Below are 7,359 nucleotides of genomic sequence, written 5' to 3' on the forward strand. Positions count from 1 at the left end.
CCTGGAATTAGTTACAGTTTCACAGTCTTCCTCTAGGGGGAGAACTTCTATTTGTTCTTGCAATAAAGTATCCTTTTTGAGATATTTTGTCAATATTTGTTCCTTTAAAGTGTGAAAGGAAACAGTGGAATCACTATGTTTATCTTCCTTTAGCTATCTGTCAAAAACGTTTGTCTCTGGTCAATGAGCTTCAAACGTCAGTCCTGACACCTCGCTCCAGGATCAGGACGGTGGAAAGTTACTTTACTTTAAACTCACTTCTGCAGGTTTAAACAGTCCAAAAAAGATCCCACTTCTTCAGGTTTATGTTTCTTTCACTAGGTGTCATAAATGGGGATCAGGTACAGAGTTGTGTATGGAAGGAGGTATATGGAAGGAGCAATATTTATATTTCTCATTTACTTATATATTAGCTTTGTTCCCTGGCTTTTTGACAGTCCCTGAAAATGAATTGCAACATTTTTATTTTATTTTTATTTTTTTCGGCAGGCTATATACTGCTTATATTTAAACAAAATTCTAAGTAGCTTACAACATAGGTTTAAAACATCTTAGCAAATATTTTAAAATACCAGAAAATTTCCACATTTTTTAAAACATCAGCTACGATAAATCAGAATGCCTTCTAAACACCAGGAAATAAACTAAGACATTGATACCTCTATTATATACCCTGCTGCTGTCCTGGAAAAAATGGGATATCCCATTTTTTTCTCACGAGCAAATAGAGGCCATTTTGCACACCGTGATCTTGTGCGATTCTGCTCTGCAATTTCTGCAAGGCCACAATCTTATGTGGTGCCAGAAACATGTGCTTTGGGTCACTGTGCCTGAAAAAAGCCCTATTTTGAGGGGGAATTCGCACAAGACCATAATGTTCAAAATGGCTGCTGTTCTCTCATGAGAAAAAATGGAAAGATGGCATCTGGGAAGATCGTGCCTTAGATTTTCCTGTCAAGGTGTTGGAGGGTATCCTATTACATTTGATAACTTTCTAGTTTAACGAAGAATGAAAGACCAGTCCAATTAAAGCAGATGGTGTCTGGTGTCATATTTGTCACCCTGCCTGACCACTTCCTGGCTTCCTTTTCAAAAGCCACTTCCACAGCATACATTTAAAGTACTATGATATCACTTTAAAAAGTCATGGCTTTCCCCAAAGAATTCTGGGAGCTGTAGTTTTTAAAGGTGGTAAGAGTTGTTAGGAGACCCCCTTCCCCTCAGAGAGCAGCATTTGCAGGAGTGGTTTGACAGTTAATGCCTCTTCACAGAGAACTCTGAAAATTATCACGGGGGGGGGGAGGGATATAGTGCCCCCAGCAACTCTCAGCTTCTGTTAACAAACTCCAGTTCCCATAATTCTTTGGGGACACCATGGATGTTTAAAGCGGTATCATAGGACTCAGCTACATTCATAAAGATAAAGCGCTTTATATACGTTATAACACCTTGGCACCAGATGGCGCTGCGGAGTCCCATTTTTCGCCAATGGGATTTCCCTGTGCGAAGTTTACAACATGTTTAACTGAATTGCTTCTTTGATGTGTCTAGATCCAGCCATGGTGCTTTGAATGTACAGTGGTACCTCGGGTTACAGACGCTTCAGGTTACAGACTCTGCTAACCCAGAAATAGTGCTTCAGGTTAAGAACTTTGCTTCAGGATGAGAACAGAAATCGGGCTCCGGCGGCGCGGTGGCAGCAGGAGGCCCCATTAGCTAAAGTGGTGCTTTAGGTTAAGAACAGTTTCAGGTTAAGAACAGACCTCCGGAAAGAATTAAGTACTTAACCCGAGGTACCACTGTATGCTGTAAATGTGTTTTCGCATGGGGCAGAGGTGTGCCTCTGCCAGCCTCTTGCCAGCAAAGAGCACCCCAATGTGCCTGTTCATATGATGGGTTCATAGAAGCTACCATCAGTGGCATTGCCGCTAATGGACCCTCCCCCCCCCGGGATGTTTGGGGGACGGGGGGGCCAAGGCTGGGCCAGCCCAGGATCCCTTTTCCCGTGAGCCAACCCTGCTGCCATCACATGAGGGCAACAGCTTCAGTTGGGGCCTCTTTCTCCAGCTAGGAGCCATCACAGCAAATATCCACTTTTTCTTGCATCACGAGCCTCTGCGATCAGACTGTTGATGTGGCAGTGCTGGTGCTGTTCTGTCAAGCCCTGCCTCTGCTAGCCGAGCTTTGGGACTGCATCTTATTATTGTGTGTGTGTGTGTGTGTGTGTGTGTGTGTGTGTGTGGCTTCTATCTGCAACAACATCTGCTCTGCCGCCACCGCTTCGTCTCCTCCTTTTGCTGCTGAAGACCACTTGATGCAGCCATCTGCAGACAGGAGAGGACCGCAATCAAGGACCCTTTATTGCAGGGGAGGGCACTGTGTCGGTCAAGAACTATTGGCAGATCTCTCGATGATTTGCTGTCGTTCAGCAGAGGTTTCTGACTCACAGTTGTTTAACAATGGTGACAACTAAAATTCTTTTCCTGGTTTGTTTAAATAAATAAATAAATAAGCCAGGAAGCAAGCCAGTTGGAAAACCAGGGGAAGATTTTTGTACAAAGGGTCTGGTGCTAAAAAAATAAAAATAAAATTCCTTGAACATATGCTCAGGGACAGCTTCCCTGTCCATTCATTCAAGCCCCCAGATCCAATGTTCCCTCTGGTTGCTGATCCTAGGAAGTTCTAGTAATGAAGAGAGTAGGTCCCATAAACCTGAACTCTGCCCAGTTTGCGCCAATGTAGTTTACAGAACTGTTCCGTGCTAAGCAAGCCTGTCTTTTTTAGCCTGCCTCTGACTTGCGGTCTCATGATAGCTTGCTTGTTTGCTGTATGTGAAGGATCATAGAGTTGCTTAGGCCACCAGAAAACATCTGCCCTTCTTGGTGAAGTAAGGTTCTGAGCCCTGAACGCATTGTGGCCTCACCACAGCTCTCTCTAGCTGTGCCTTCAGATACAGTGGTACCTCAGGTTACATACACTTCAGGTTACAGACTCCGCTAACTCAGAAATAGTACCTCGGGTTAAGAACTTTGCTTAAGAACGAGAACAGAAATCGTGCTCTGGCGGTGCGGCGGCAGCGGGAGGCCCCATTAGCTAAAGTGGTACCTCAGGTTAAGAACAGTTTCAGGTTAAGAATGGTTCTCCAGAATGAATTAAGTTCTTAACCCGAGGTACCATTGTAGCAGTGCATTGTCCTACTGTACACTGAACACTGAAATCACAATGAGGTAGTTGAAGGGGAGAGAAAAGCAGGAAGCTGCCTAACCTTAAGTCCGCACAGCTCAGTTATTGTCTACACTGACTAGCTGGGGTTCTCCAGGGATGCAGGCAGCAGCCTAATCTGGCCCTATCTGGATATGCAAGGAACTAAACGTGGGACCTTACAAAGCAGGTTCTCTATCACTGAGGTACGACCCTTTCCTATTGGATAGGATGGGTCTTTGGCTGTGAGGTGATGTGCTAAGCTAAAGGATGGCCATGCCAAGATAGAGTTAGGAATCTATGTCAGAGTCATCCAGAATATGCACATACCCAGTGCTAATTCTGCCTTTATGCAGTTTTGAAGGATGCTTCTTGTATGTGTGTGCACACATGGCGGGAGGGGGGAATAGTCAGAGGGGAGTGGGTGAGGGGGGGGAACACACCGATAATGGGCACAGTGGCTGTGTGAGTCATTCCTCCTATGGAAAATTATCTGCCCCCCCCTCACCTGGTATGAGTTATAATTATAATGAGGGCCACAACTGCACAGATGGTAAATCATTACTCATGAGGCAGTCTTTAACCGGGGGGGGGGGGCACAACACAAAAATATACCCTGCTTCATTTCAATAAAGGTTACCTACCTCCTCCCCACAAAAATACGTTTCTACTTATTTCTGTCATTTCCTCCCAAACATCCCCTTTCTCAGAATCCTTCCACCAACACAGATCTCTCGCTTGAATAAGGCTTTCTGGCAACTGCTTTCTCTTCCCTCCTCCTGCAGGTGAAAAGAAGTGGGTGCTGGATTCCACATCACATTTACACTGCAAATCTGAAGACAAGAGGTGGCGGGTGTTTCCAATCCTTGGCAAATGTTTCTGCCACTGTTCTGAAGTTTCATAGCAAATGGCTAAGGCCTCCAGGGCTCTCAGTCCATGTGATGTGACCACAGCAATGGGAAGTCCATAACTGAAGCCATCCTGTGTACAGCAAAACAGATTACCATGGTCTTCACTCTTGGGAAACTGTGTACGTGCAGCTACTCACACAGAGTCAATTAAGGTTTGGCAGACAGCCAGAAGGCAGTCTGAAGGAGTAAGTCTGCCTGGTGATAACAGAGACATGGAGACCACTCCCTGATTGGTCAAGCTCTCTCAAGGGAGTGATAATTAATGGCCTACTAACTGGAATGCGTTAGTTCAGTGTTCGTGTTCAGAGTTCTGTGTCAGTGTAGGAGTTGTGAGTTGTGTATGAGAGAGCAAGCTAAAGATCCATGTTCTGTTGCTGTAAATAGTCCACTGTATATAATAAACAACTAACTACAAGCTCCTGGTTCCTGCTTCGTCTATCCTGTCTGCAGCCAAGTTGCCAATTGCTTCCGTGGATTCTGCGTGTACTCTGGTAGGTCTGGCTAAGGTCCTGCAACTAGTCAGAAAATTGCGAAACACCAAATATGTTGCCCAAATGATGAGACAGAAGTGGGGTTACCACCCCTTGTTGTCTACCCCGGTTAGACATGTACACAGGAAGCAAGTTTAAGTTATCTGCAGCAACTGCTGCAGATTCTTAAATGAATCAGGTAAGTACGTTGTGGTCTTATTTTTGTTTTGCATTTTCATTGGGAGAAACTGATGCATCTTCAAAATACAGAAGCTCTTTCACAGATCAGGAAAAATAGGGTGCATTTTTTTATCTTGGTAAAGTGGGTACAAGGGCAGAAGATGTAAAGCATAAGAAAGTTGCTAGCTATAGGGAGGCTGGATACAGCAAAATACCCTTTTCCAAAGTCTTGTTTATGTTTTTCAACTTCAAAAAAGAGAAAGCTTGCATGTGCAAAATTAACATCAACAGCTGTTTGGCTTCGGCCTGAAATAAAGAAACTGCAGAAGGTAATACCACCTGCACACATCTAATTGCAGCCCCTCACAATCTGTTCCACAGCTATGGTGTAATGGGGAAATAATAGGTGGCACTCTCCATCCAAAGATTGCAAAAGAAGTTTACAAACAAAAATGCATTAAACCTCCAAAACTCAGTGCAAAACAGCTTAGATCTGCTTGCCCTGTCCAAACACCAGTTATCTCTTCCACTAAGAAAGCAGCATTGTGCTTTAAAGGCAAGCATGGGCAATCTGCAGCCTTCCAAAAATACATTTCTGGACTACAATCCCCATCATTCATGAGGCTGCATCTGGTGGGCTTTGTGTTCAGGTGTTAGTATGAATACATCCAAATGTGGCTGGCGGCAGGGGCACTCACCCAAGCCCCACCGCTCCCATCCATGGACATTTATTTACATCTTTGCATGGTTAGCACAAAGGTGTGCTTAAAAACCTTAAAAACCTTCCTCTGATTGTAAAGTTTCTGATTGCAGGGAGGCTTCTCTGTGCATTCAAATGATTGGGCTCAGAAATTTAATGTCCTGGGAGTGTGCTGGTCAGTAATCACATAGTACAAAGTTAACTCTTTATTAGCAAAAACATGATCTCCTTAGACGTGGTTGAGTGGCAGGCATATTGAGCTGATCAGCTCATTCCAGGCGATCTTACTCCATGAAAATCAATTGCTGAGACTGAAAGTCCCCACCTCCTCAAAGCCTTCTAAGTCTCCTTCTCTCCAAGGCTTTCCCCAAGCAATCAGAGATTGCACTTATGTGCAGCCTGCTGGTGCTCCACCCATTTCAGCCCTCTTCTGGTTCTGGGAGGAGAGCTTGTCGCAGCAGGAGGGAGAGACACCTGTGACTCTTCACCAGCCTGACTCATCTCTGCCTCTTGGCCTCCCTCCTCCGACTCTCCTGCTTCACCTTCTGACTGATTCTGGCCTCCTCTCTGCCACAAAGCTCACCATGCCCTGTTACCTCTCCAGCTTCTGACACCTCCTCTTCCCAATCTTCTCCCTCTGACCGCTCATCATTGTCCCATCACCACTCCCTGGGCTCTGAGTCTTCTTCCCTTGGTGGTTCTCCAGCTGGTTCTTCCCAACATTCCTCTGCATCCAACCAGTCCATGACATTTCAGCATGCAGCATTGATCCCAGGATTGAAAACTGGCAACCCTTGACTAGACAGATTAGATCGGCCACATGTTTTGTTGACTCCTACTGTACCATTGTGAAGTTCATGAATAAGGTATGTTAGCAAAACTGGCCAAGGAACAGCATGGCATCCAAATAGGTTTACAGCTGAATTCCGGCACAAATGCTGTGCTGAATATCAGTAGTGGCATGGATTTAATGTAACTACAGTTATCATGACTTATGAACTTTCCATCCGGAGTAACAGTGGAATGGATGGTGAATATTCATTTGTATGTTGGCATTGAATCTAATCCCAGCTATCAAGCTGATGAACTTTCCACTTGGGAGATACAGTTGAGATGTATCTTTCGAGTGCTGTAATTATTTATTGATGCCATCGCTCAGGTTCTTTGTCTGTTGTAGCCTACTGTGTAATAAACATAGCTGGTTCTATTACATTGCACATATTTTGATCCATTCCCATCGTGTCATTTTTCTTGGCGGTACTACAGTATGGCTAGGGAAAATATCTGAACCTGGCCTGGTCGTGTATGGACAGCCAGGGAGCATGTTTTATCAGAGATGTCACAAGCTGTTGGCTGTCTGCCCACATCATCCTGCACCAGCTGGAAGTACCAGACCAGGTGCGAGGGCAGCCCACGTGGAATGCATTGCAGAAACCCAGTCTCACAGTTGCCAATTTGTAGACTACAGTGGCCAGGTTTCAAACTGCTTCCAGCTGCACTTGCTTAGAATCTCTTTTAAGATAAGAGTCTGCTAGATGAGGTTGAGGGCCTGCCTAGTCCAGCACCCTGTTCTCCTAGTGGCCAACCAAATGCCTGTGAGACACCTGTAAGGTTTTTCCATACTGCAGTTTTCAGCAACTGGTCATCAGAAGTACGTTTCCGAGCACAATTCAAAGTGTTGGTGCTGACCTTTAAAGCCCTAAACGGCCTCAGTCCAGTATACCTGAAGGAGCGTCTCCCCTCCGTCATTCTTCCTGGACACTGAGGTCCAGCACTGAGGGCCTTCTGGCAGTTCCCTTGCTGCGAGAAGCCAAGTTACAGGGAACCAGGCAGACGGCTTTCTCGGTAGTGGCGCCCGCCCTGTGGAACGCCCTCCCACCAAATGTCAAAGAGATAA

This window comes from Podarcis liolepis (genome assembly GCF_965112155.1).
Source record: "Podarcis liolepis genome assembly, chromosome: 2".
NCBI lineage: Eukaryota > Metazoa > Chordata > Lepidosauria > Squamata > Lacertidae > Podarcis > Podarcis liolepis.